The sequence below is a fragment of the Eulemur rufifrons genome, chromosome 6 (genome assembly GCF_041146395.1).
Source record: "Eulemur rufifrons isolate Redbay chromosome 6, OSU_ERuf_1, whole genome shotgun sequence".
Lineage (NCBI taxonomy): Eukaryota > Metazoa > Chordata > Mammalia > Primates > Lemuridae > Eulemur > Eulemur rufifrons.
The window spans coordinates 101,864,278-101,877,047 of NC_090988.1; the positions used below are offsets into that span (position 1 = coordinate 101,864,278).

General features: G+C 44.6%; 1 non-coding gene across 1 annotated transcript; it reads left to right on the forward strand.

The window, feature by feature from the left end:
• The first annotated feature begins 930 nt into the window (after positions 1 to 930).
• Positions 931 to 992, forward strand: LOC138385573 (U7 small nuclear RNA). The gene has a single exon (XR_011233796.1). It is a non-coding gene; the product is annotated as a U7 small nuclear RNA (small nuclear RNA).
• Positions 993 to 12,770: the final 11,778 nt, after the last annotated feature.

The window sequence follows — 12,770 nt, forward strand, 5'->3', positions numbered from 1 at the left end:
AAGAAATTATATGGACAACTAAAATATATATATACAAAAAATTAGCCGGGCATGGTGGCGCATGTCTGTAGTCCCAGCTACTGGGGAGGCTGAGGCAGTAGGATCGCTTAAGCCCAGGAGTTTGAGGTTGCTGTGAGCTAGACTGACGCCACGGCACTCACTCTAGCCCGGGCAACAGAGTGAGACTCGGTCTCAAAAAAAAAAAAACAAAAAAAAAAAAAAAAAAAAGAGAGGGTAAAGAATGTAATTTTAATTAGAGTGGTCAGTGTAGGCCTCTTTGAGAAGGTAAAGATGTGAGGAAAGGCTTTAAGGAGATGAAAAAGTGAGCCCTGTGGACACGTGGAGAACTTTCCTGACAGCCATTGTAAAGCCCAAAGGCAGGCAGGTGCCGGTATTCCGGGAGCAGCAAGGTGGCCAGTGTGGGTAGAGTGAAGGGAGGGGGAAAGATGAGTAAGAGGGGTCATGACAAGGTGCCAAGGAGCAAGTTAGATGATGTAAGGCCTCATAGGCTGTTGTGGGAACTATTTCAGAGATAGTTTATGCATATATGAGCATACTAGTATATATTATCTATTCATATATTTATAACTACACCAATGGTAGCACACTCTACCCCTATTTTGCCCTCTTCACCTAACATGCTTAGGGCTCATTCCATATCAGTACACATATAGTTGCCTTATAGTTTTTGACAGCTCTATCGTATCCCACTTTGTGTATTTATATTTTATTTAACTAGTTCTTTGTTATTGGACATTTACAAACAAAAACAACACTCTAAAAATCATCTTTTTCATCTATTTAGCATGTGCAACTATATCTATGGTTTAAGTTCCTTGAGATAGAAGTACATCTGAGTATAAGGGTTTGTAATTTTGATAGATATTCCCATTGCCCTCCACAAACGTTGCATTCTCATCAACATTGCATGGGTGGTACAGCTCTTTTAGAATTTGTCTAGCAGGTTTTCTGGTCCTCACTGGAAGACCCAATTAAAAAAAAAAAACAACACTGTATGAGTGTACCTCTTCCACCACTCCCACCTATATGGTATGTTATAAATTTTAAAATTTTTGTCTATCTAGTAGGTGAAAAATGGTATCTCATTTGAGTTGTGTTCTCATTTCTCTTTTTTTTTTTTTTTTTTTTTGAGACAGAGTCCCACTCTTTTGCCCTGGCTAGAGTGTTGTGGCGTCAGCCTAGCTCATAGCAACCTCAAACTCCTGGGCTTAAGCAATCCTGCCTCAGCCTCCCGAGTAGCTGGGACTACAGGCATGTGCCACCATGCCCAGCTAATTTTTTCTATATACAGTTTTAGCTGTCCGTATAATTTCTTTCTATTTTTAGTAGAGACGGGGTCTCGCTCTTGCTCAGGCTGGTCTCAAACTCCTGACCTCGATCGATCCTCTCGCCTCGGCCTCCCAGAGTGCTAGGATTACAGGCGTGAGCCACCGCGCCCAGCCTCATTTCTCTTATGCATGAAGCTGCATCTTTCATATATTTAAAAATTATTTGTGTTTCCTTTGCTGTAAAATATCCACACCCCTTGTCCACTTTTTAATTGGTTTTGACTGTTTTATTAAATATTTTGATTTGTCAGAGCTCTTTATATATTCAGGAAACTTAGTTAACACATTAGTAGTTAACACTTACTAAGTACTCACCTTGTGCAGAACATTTTCCCTTCATGATTTCTTAGGCTCCTCACAGCCACCTTGTGAAGGATCTCCATTTTACAGGTGAACACATGAAGGCTCAAAAAGGTATTAATGAAAATAACTTACCCAGGGTCATAAAGACAGTAAATGGGAGAGCCAGGACCCAAGCCAGGTCTTTCTGACCCTGAAGCCTACATGTGTCTTCTTGGTGTACTAATTCTGTGAGATATCGTAAGTGAACTCTTAGACACACTCTGCCTTACCTGCCTACATAGGTAACACGAGAGCTTCAGGAGAAGACGCCTGGCCCAAAGAATCTCCGCTCACCATTTACTGATACACAAGCTTACTGTACTTCTCAAACTCCCACACAGTACTCTTTAGAATGTAGGAACATAACCAGCATCTTGGTCCGCGATGAGGAATTGGGAGGGGGACAGCAAGGGTACTCTGTTGCCCAGGCTGGAGTGCAGTGGTGCAGTCATGGCTCGCTGCAGCCTCAAACTCCTGGGCTCCAGTGACCCTCCTGCCTCAGCCTCCCGGGTAGCTGGGACTACAGATGCGTGCCACTGCACCTGGCTAATATTTAAATTTTTTTGGTTGAGACAGGGTCTCTTTATATTGACCAGGCTGGTCTCGACCTGCTGGCCTCAAGGAATCCTTCTACCTTGGCCTCTCAGAGTCTTTGGATTACAGGCATGAGCCACCATGCCTGGACTAAAGTCTTTTAATTTTTAAAATTTATGCAAAATTTGAATTCTACTCAGTGACATGTCCACGTTTGTTTTAATATAAAAACGATGCTTGAGATTACTTACCTTTGAGTTAACTGGCCCTGCAGGCAGGTTGCCATGTTCGGCATCTGTCTTGTGGCTCCTCCTCTCTCCTGGTGTACTGCTCACACTGCTGCGTTCTGCGGCAGTTACACAAAACCCAGGTGAGAAGCGCTACAGCAGGGGTTGGCAAAGTTTTCTGTAAAGGACCAGGAGGTAAATATTTTAGGCTTTGTGGGCGATATGGAACCTCTAGCAAGACTCAACTTTGCTTTCATTATGTGAAAGCAATTATAGACAACACAGAAGCAAACAGGCAGGGCTGTGTTTCAGTTCTCTAAAGTACTGAGGATTTTTCTGGAAGTTTCAGGTTTGTTCCTACCCTAGATCCAGAGGCCATCAGACAAATACTTCAGATCTGGGCCAGGATGATTTGCAACAACCATTCTGCTGCCCAGGCCCATAAAAACCGAATATCTTCTCTATTTGCTGCTACTGCATTAAAGGGACAACTCATTTCTTTGCATATTTAAAAATATATTTATTTATTCACTTAAATTAACACAAATCCCATTATGTTAACAGAAATAGTATATTTTTATGAAAAATAACTTCTAAAACAAAACAAAAAAGCATACGGAGAAGAGTGGTCGTTTTACTCTTTTGCAAATCTCTTTAAGATCATTTCTGCTTCTGTATGCAATCCATTGCAACATCACCGTCACGTAACCTCTGGATAACACTCTACACTCAGGAGAGAGGGCGGGTAAGAAGGCAAAAGATGTCTTGGTGGTATTATGAAAATAGTTTTCACCCCATGAAACCCCAGAAAGGGTCTGGGGGACCCTATCTGCAATTTTTTTTTTTTTTTTTTTTGAGACAGAGTCTGGCTCTGTTGCCTGGGTTAGAGTGCCATGGCGTCAGCCTAGCTCAAAGCAACCTCAAACTCCTGGGCTCAAGCAATCCTCCTGCCTCAGCCTCCTGAGTAGCTGGGACTACAGACATGTGCCACCATGCCTGGCTAATTTTTTCCATATATTTTTAGTTGTCCAGCTAATTTCTTTCTATTTTTTAGTAGAGGCAGGGTCTCGCTCTTGCTCAGGCTGGTATCGAACTCCTGAGCTCAAATGATCCACCCACCTCGGCCTCCCAGAGTGCTAGGATTACAGGTGTGAGCCACCGCACCCGGCCCTATTTGCCTTTTTTTTTTTTAAGAAGAGGAAGGGGCAGAGATGGGAGCAAAGGCAGAAGTGAGGGCGGTGGGGGGGCAGTGGGACACGCTGGGTCAGAGGCTGGCAGTTGTTGGGGCAGGGGCAGTAGAAGATGGGTTGACTAGAAGTGCTTGTTCACTTGTAAAATGTCAAGGGCAAGGCCAGAGGTAAAACTACAATTTAAAAAATAACAGATAGGCCGGGTGTGGTGGCTTACGCCTGTAATCCTAGCAGTCTGGGAGGCTGAGGTGGGCGGATCGCTCGAGGTCAAGAGTTCGAGACCAGCCTGAGCAAGAATGAGACCCCCCCCCCCCCCGTCTCTACTAAAAAATAGAAAGAAATGATCTAGACAGCTAAAAATATATACAGAAAAAAATTAGCTGGGCATGGTGGCACATGCCTGTAGTCCCAGCTACTTGGGAGGCTGAGGCAGAAGGATCGCTTAAGCCCAGGAGTTTGAGGTTGCTGTGAGCTAGGCTGACGCCACGACACTCTAGCCAGGGCAAAAGAGCGAGACTCTGTCTCAAAAAAAAAAAAAAACCAGATAATTCTGCAAATTGGTCATCTATTAATAGCTACTAGATGAGCAGATTGGTTTTTGGTGATCTGGCTGCTCTGGGAAGCTGGGGCATGCAGAGCCGAAGCCAAGTGCCAAAGGGCACACGCTGCTGGCAGTGGGTGGGAGGGGTTTGGGAGTGGGTGGAGCACACTGGAGCCCAGGAGTTTCTGACTCCACCAAGCCGCTAAGCAGACAAGCCCCACCCCTCTTGGCCTCAGGAATATCTATGTCTGGGCCACCTTTACCTTGTACTATCATTTTCCTTAAATTGATCATTTAAACTTATTTTGAAAGGCAAATTTAATCATATTAGATAATATCTATATAGTGATTATTAAATGTCAGGCCCTGTTCTAAACACTTTACATGATGTAATTCATCTCATCCTTATGGCAATACAGTGAGGTCCGTACTATTATTGTTTCAAGGTCCAGATGAAGAAACTGGTTATGTAACTTGCCCAAGGTCACTCAGGTAGGAAAGTGGCAATCTAGATTCAGATCCAAGTGGTCCAGCTCCAGGTCTATCCTCTTAACCACTATATTGTTTCTTTTTTTCCTTTTAGAGAAGAGTTCTCACCTTGTCGCCCAGGCCTCTCACCCCTAGCAGGTTTTAAATCACAACACTTCATCCAACCAAACCTACAAATAACAACTTGTCAGCTGGCGAAGGCAGAGATTTAAACGGGTTCCCTTGGTGGAGTCGTGAAGACCTGAGCCTCTCTACTTTCAGATCTGAAGGCCTAAGAGACCATCTGAGATGACCTTTGTAAATCGAAAGATAATTCCTGTGAAGTGTTTAGCACCGGCAGGAAGTAAGTGCTGGCTGTGCCTTGCTGTTTGCGTTGTTGAAAGACTCCTCTGAGTTATGCAAAGGGAGGTGAGCCCAAGGTCATTCTGGGACTAGGGTGTAACAAGAACCTTTTGGAACTCCCTCAACTGCTATAGTCTGAGATCTTGGCACACAAAGCTATGAGGATGTGGATCGATTTATGTGTGAGGCCCTGGGGCCTTTGGGGGTTGGGGTGGGGAAGGTCAGTAGCCTAACCCTGGACCTAATGATTCAGCAGGAAGACCTGGAGGTGGACCAGAGCTGCCCATCCAAATCTGAGGGAATGGCCCCTGAGATAAATTCACCCCAGGAAAAAAGTGTGGACTCAAGACCTGGGGTCCAGCATCTCCATCCTTCCACACACCCATCTGCCCACCCGCCCATCCATCTGTCTGGGCATCCATTTATCCATCCATCCGTTCATTCAATACATACTAAGGAAAGCCAACTAAGGAGCAGGCAAGGCCATTTTTTGACCCTTGTCGGCCAAAGTCCCTCAAGCTTTTGTGGGGGGTCCCAATCTAATCACATCTGATCAAATGCACCTGTGCCTCACATTAAGTACTATGTTCCTGTAATATTTTTTGTAATTATTTTATAGTTTTGCTTTTGAAATTATCTGACTTTACATTAAATCATTTAAACGACAATTAGCTGTGATTTTTAATGCATTCATGTTGTATCCTCCAGGTAGTCTTGGGTTGACAAGTTCTGACCTACGAGGCCTTCTCAGTTGTACCAAAATTCTTTTTTTTTTTTTTTTTTTTTTGAGACAGAGTCTCACTCTGTTGCCCAGGCTAGAGTGAGTGCCGTGGCATCAGCCTAGCTCACAGCAACCTCAAACTCCTGGGCTCAAGCGATCCTACTGCCTCAGCCTCCCAAGTAGGTGGGACTACAGGCATGCGCCACCATGCCCGGCTAATTTTTTCTATATATATATTTTAGTTGGCCAGGTAATTTCTTTCTATTTTTAGTAGACACGGGGTCTCGCTCTTGCTCAGGCTGGTGTACCAAAATCTTTATAAATTTAAAGTAAAGTCAAAATTCAATAATAAAGAAAATAAAATGAGTTTATTACAGAGACATTTAATTAAATACACAGAAATTTCTTTTTTTTTAAAATTTGGGGGTCAATAAATTTTTTTTTTCCCCAGTCTCCAACATTTTCACAGCTCCTGGAAAGCTCAGAGGCCTCTGGTGATGGAGAAAGTGGTCCTGAGGGTCAGGTGGTGCCCCCCACTGGGGCAGAAACAGAGGAGACTAAGATGGTCAAGGCCCTGCTCTAGGAAATTTACAGTGCAGCAGGGAGTCAGCAAAATAGTGACAGGGTGTGAGAAGTGCTGAAAGATAGAAAGTGGCCTGAGATGGGGGCTCCTTTAGAAGAGGTGATTCTCTACCACCTAGCCTGGCGCTGGACAGCCGAGAAGGAACCTGACCCCTACCGAGCAGAGAAACCTCTGCAGACAGAGGAACAGCCCATGCCAAGGCCCTGAGAAAGGAAAGCGCTGATCTGGTGGACAGAAGGGGGTCACTGTAGCAGGCCATAGTGAGGGGCGGTCAGAGAGGCACAGGATGAGCTCAGGCGGGAAGGCAGGGAGCAGATCACACCCAGCCTCACAGGCCACGTGCGGAGTGTGGATTTTATTCCAAGTGCAGGGTGTGCTGTGATCTGTCATGGGTTGGGCTCCCCAGGAAGCAGACTCTGAGATGGATTAGGAGGCAGGAGGTCTGTTGGGGGCGGGGGGCGCACAGGATCCAAAGGGAAGGAGGCAAGACTGGGCGGGCAGCGGAGCTGCCACGTGGTCTCGTGGACGCCTCCCCGGAGCCTGCAGCCAGCTGTGCGGCTGGGATGACCCTTCAGATTTGTCATTTGATGCAGCTGCCTGGGGAAGGGGGCGTCACTCTTCAGCCCAGGCGATCCCTCTAGGGGTGGCAGATCCCGCTAGGGCAACACTCCCAGGAGGTGGACACCAAGGTTGCTCTAACTGCCTCGTGGAGAGTAGATTACTGGCGGCAGGAGTGGGTTCGGCCAGGCAAGCAACGGTGGTGGCTTGGCCATGCGCAGCGCTCGTGGGAACGGAGAACAGTGGCCGGATTGGGCGACACTGGGAGGTGGAATCCAGAGCACGTGGAGATGGGTTAGATGCAGGCCAGGAGGGCAAGGCACAAATCAGGGTCACCTCCAGTTCTCCGGGCTGAACAACTAGGGGAATGGTGACACCACATGCCGGGATGGGAGATTCCCGAGGTGGGGTGGGGATGAAAACAATACGCAGCTTTGGATCAGTTTGAGATCTAGGAGTTGATGTCAAGTAGGCGGCGAGAAGCGCAGGGGCCAGATCTGTTTTACTTTTCAGCTGCGTGTAGGGAATGCAAATTAGGCTAATTTTCATCCACTGATGCCGGTCTCTTCTTCGGCCCCGCCTCCCTGACCCAGTGGTTATGCTTCGGGGGGCGGTGGCTGCGTGGGAGGTGGGAGCGCACAAAGGGGCCCCCAACTTCTTCCAGGGCTCCTGACTGTCCGGAACGAGCTAAACCTCAACAGCACCACCGTGTGTCAAGGAGAAGTCATTACAGCAGGGGACCCCCCAAGCTCCAGGTGCTGTGCGCGGTGGGGAAAGAGGAGACAGCCACCAGCACCCTCAGAAACCAGGCCGACCCCTCTCTACTCTCTCGAACTAAATAAATCACTGCGGATTCTGGAAAATTTAGACGTGGGAGGGAGAGGAGCAGCTTCGAAACAAAGATGTAGCTAGGTGATGGAGTTTAAAGACATACTTAAGAAAAATAAAATGGTGTCATACCTGTGCCATAAAAGAAGCTGTTGGCATAATATTATAATAATGTTAACAGCTACTATTCAAGCAAGCATGCGTGAGGGGCTGGCACTGCATCTGCATGATCTCATGTGGTTTACACACATGCCTACGGGAAACTGAGGCTCAGAGAGGTGAGAAGATGTGTTCAGGTCATAACAGATGGTGGAGGAGTCAGGAACCCAGGTCGGCCTACCAGTGGATTCCAACTGTACCAAATCCCACACGCCCTTTTACCAACGAATGGTTGTCAATGCGCTTTTAACATCCCCCATGTCTAGTTTACGCACACAGTCAGTATGTGTTAAATGACCGAAATGAAATTATAGATAATACCCTACCTACCCACATAATTTTCAAAATCATGGAAAAATATAATGAAAGTAATTTTGCTAAAGAAATCTGTATTTCCACATGGCTTGGTCAGGATCACACTAGAAAACATAATGAAATGATCGTTGTGGGACTGCTCTTAAATACAGACTGATACAGGCATGTTGCCTTCAGAGACATGATCTTCTGAAATGGTGAATTACCTTTTGTAAAGATCTGAACTCATACAGAGAAAATTCTTCCCTTGATTTATACTTTACTAGCATTTCTGGAAAATTCAGTATATACTAAAACTGTGCACAGAGTATTACGTTTACATATACAACAGAGTTAGGGTTCTCAGCTCAGATAAACATAAGTGGTTTCCCACTGATGTAAATAACCAGTGAGACATTAGAAGGTCGTGTAGGACATGGAACAATTCCCTGTTATGCAGGACTGTCCCAAACATTGAAGGATCCCAGGCCTCTGTCTACTAAAGATCAGAGAGCCCATCTATGTGACAACTGAAAATGCCCCTAAAAATTTCCAAATTCAAATTTCCAAGGACAGTGGATTTCCTTTAAAGCCCTTGAGAGTATGTTAAAGCACAGCAGCCTGGCCAGCCATGGTGGCTCTCATCTATAATCCCAGCACTTTGGGAGGATGAGTTGGGAGGGTTGCTTGAGTCCCAGAACCAGCCTGGGCAACACACAAGACCCCATCTCTACAAAAAAGAAAAAAAATTAGCCAGGCATGGTGGTATGCGCCTGTAGTCCCACCTACTCCAGAGGCTGAGGCAGGAGGATCACTTTAGCCCAGGAGTTCAAGCTTATAGTGAGCTATGATTGTGGTACTGCACTCTAGCCTGGGTAACAGTGCGAGACCCTGTCTCTAGAAACAAAAGGAAAAAGTGCCACAAACTTTTTTTGTTTTTTGGCTCCCCATTGGGGAATTGAACCCCAGTCTCCCATGAGTGCCGCAAACTTTGCACACTTATGTTCTAATAGAAAATAAATTAAAAATAAACTTTACCCCTGTGTAAGGATCTCATGCTCTGAGCTTGCTGGGCACTCCACCTGCCTTGCAACAATTGATGTATGACAGTATAGTTTTCAAACATAAGTGTCCATAAGATTCACCAGCATATTCCAAGTTTCTTCCCTAGACTTCCTGAAGCAGAAGCCAGGACTATGCATTGTCAACGACCCCTCAGTGACTGGGTAGCTGATCCACTGAGTGTGCTTGGAGGAACAGTGCTCTATTTATCCTCTGGCTTCCAATGGCATGACTCCACGTACCCTGGGGATCTGCAGATCTGTAGAGGCCACTTTGAGAAGCAGAATCTTTGTAAAAAAATTTTTTAGAGATGGGGTCTTGCTATGTTGCCCAGGCTGGTCTTGAGCTCTTAGTCTCAAGATCCTCAGCCTCCTGAGTAGCTGGGATTACAGGCGGGAGCCATGAGAATCAGAATCTTTATGAATATTAGAACTGGATTCAAATTCTGTTTCCATCATTCACTATTTCTGCCAACTTGGGCAAGTCATTGAATCTCTTTGCTTTCGTTTCCTCATCTGTATCATAACTATCTTACAGGGCTGTGTGGTGTTACATGGGCTACTATATATACAGGCTGAGGACACTGAGTGCCTAGCCAGTGAGCATTAAACGTTAGCCGTTATTGCTGCTGAGAATATTCCTGTGTGCTGGACACGCTTCTGGGGAAAGCCTGTGGCAGACAGGTGCTAAGGTGGCCCCCACCTCCTGATAGTCACACGCTGAGTAGGGCCCTCCACTTGATCATGGGCAGGACTGCGGCTTGCTCCTAATCAATAGGATAGAGCAGAGGTAACTGATATATGTAATTACATGTATGTGATTGTGTTACATAAGACAGTAACAACCTCTCTTTCCCTTCCTGCCTTTGCGGAATCAAGAGGATGGAATGGGAAGGACCACGTGCTAAGGAACAGGCGGCAGCCAACAGCCAACAAGTAACTGAGGCCCGCAGTCCGGCAGCCCACGGGGAACTGAACGCTGTCAACCCCGCTGAGCCTCAGAGGGGACCGCAGCCCTGGCCAACCCCTTGAGTGCTGTTTTGCAGAGGACCCAGTTAAGCCATGCCCACAGTCCTGACCCACTGAAACTAATGTAATAAATATGTGTTGTTTTGAGCCACTAATTTTGTGGTGATGTTTCATGCAAGAGGAGATAATCAGTACACCAGCCCTCACCTTCTCAAGCCCTTTGCTCCTGCAGGTCTGCCTTCCTTCTCCTGAATCATCATGCCTCTGTTCCTATTCCCACCAACGCGCCAACGTGCCAACCCATAAACCTGCTCTAGTGTCTCCATCTTAAAAACACTCCGCCCACACCCCCCCAGTTATCACTTCGTTTCTCCACTCACCTCCATGGCAAAACTTTCTGAAATCCTTGTCTCCTGTCATTGTCCACACTTCTCACTTTCTCTCCTCAATCCAATGCTTTTTTTTAATTAAATTTTTTATGTTTAATTACTATGGATACATAATAGTTGTATATGCTTATAGGGTACATGTGATTTCATACAGACATACAATGTGTATTAATCACATCAGGGTAACTGCGGTATCCATCACCTCGAGCATTTATCACTTCTTTGTGTTGGGAACATTCCAATTCCACTCTTTTAGTTATTTTATTTTATTTATTTATTTATTTTTGAGACAGAGTCCCACTCTCTTGCCTGGGCCAGGGTGCCGTGGTGTCATCATAGCTCACAGTAGCCTCACACTCCTGGCCTCAAGGAATCCTCCTGCCTCAGCCTCCCGGGTAGCTGGGACTACAGGCACACGCCACCATGCCTGGCTAATTTTATCTATTTTTAGTTGTTTGGCTAATTTTTTTCTATTTTTAGTAGAGACGGGTTCTTGCTCTTGCTCAGGCTGGTCTCGAACTCCTGAGCTCAAGCAATCCTCCTGCCTCGGCCTCTCAAAGTGCTAGGATTACAGGCGTGAGCCACAGCACCCAGCCTCTTTCAGTTATTTTAAAGTATACTCTAACTTGGTGATTACAGCCACTTTGTTGTGCTATCAAATATTGTTCATTCTATTTAATTATCTAAATATTTTTGCAGATATTAACCATCCCTATTTTATCCCCCCTCCCTGCTACCCTTCCCAGCCACTGGTAACCATTATTCTACTCTCTGTCTCCATGAGATCAATTGTTTTAATATTTAGCTCCCACATATGAGTGAGAACATGAGAGATTTGTCTTTCTGTGCTTGGCTTATTTCACTTAACATAACATTCTCCAGTTCCATCCATGTTGTCGCAAATGGCAGAATTTCAGTCTTTTATGGCTATATAATATTCCATTGTGTGTATGTGTATATATCACAATCTCTTTATCCATTTATCCATTGATAGATAATTGATATAGATTGATTCCAAATCTTGGCTATTGTGAATAGTGCTACAATAAATATGGGAGTGCAGATATCTTTTCAATATACTGATTTCGTTTCTTTTGGATATATACCTAGCAGTGGGATTGCTGGGTCATATAGTAGTTCTATTTTTAGTTTTTTTAGGAACCTCCACAGTGATTGCACTAATTTACATTCCCACCAGCAGTGTACAAGGGTTCCCCTTTCTCCACATCCACACCAACATTCATTATTGCCTGACTTTTTGATAAAAATCATTTTAACTGGGGTGAGATGATATCTCATTGTAGTTTTTTATTTATTTTTATTTTTTTAAAGCCAGTCAAATTTAGCAGGGTGGGGGTTGTACACCAACTTTAGTGAGACTAATGTTAATAAGTTTTGATTATCCACTACCATCATACCAGCCCCATTGTAGTTTTGATTTGTATTTCTCTGATGACTAATGATGTCGATCATTTTTTCATATACCTGTTGGCCATTTGTAGATCTTCTTTTGAGCAATGTTTATTCAGATCTTTTGCCCATTTTTAAATTGGATTCTTTGATTTTTTTCTTACTGAGTTGTAGCTCTTTATACATTCTTGTTATTAATCCCTTGTTAGATGGGTAGTTTGCAAATATTTTCTCGAATTCTTTGGGCTGTCTTTTCTTTTTGTTGATTGTTTCCTTTGATGGGAGAAGCTTTTAGCTTCACATGATCCCATTTGTCCAATTTTGCTCTGGTTGCCTGTGCTTTGGGGCCCTTACTCAAGAAGTCCTTGCCCAGACCAATGCCCTGAAGCATTTCCTCAATGTCTTCTTTTAGTAGTTTCATAGTTTCCGGTCTTAGATTTAAGTCTTTAATCCATTTTGATTTGATTTTTATATATGGTGAGAGATAAGGATTTAGTTTCATTCTTCTGCATATGGATATCCAGTTTTCCCAGCACCATTTATTGATGAGACTATCCTTTTTCCAATGTATGTTCTTGGCACCTTTGTTGAAGGTAAGTTCACTACAGATGTGTGGATTTATTTCTGGATTCTCTATTCTGTTCCATTGGTTTATTGTCTGTTTTTATGCCAGTACCATGCTGTTTTGGTTACTACAGCTCTGTAGTATAATTTGAAGTCAGGTAATGTGATTTCTCCAGTTTTGTTCTTTTTGCTCAGGATGGCTTTGGCTATTCTGGGTATT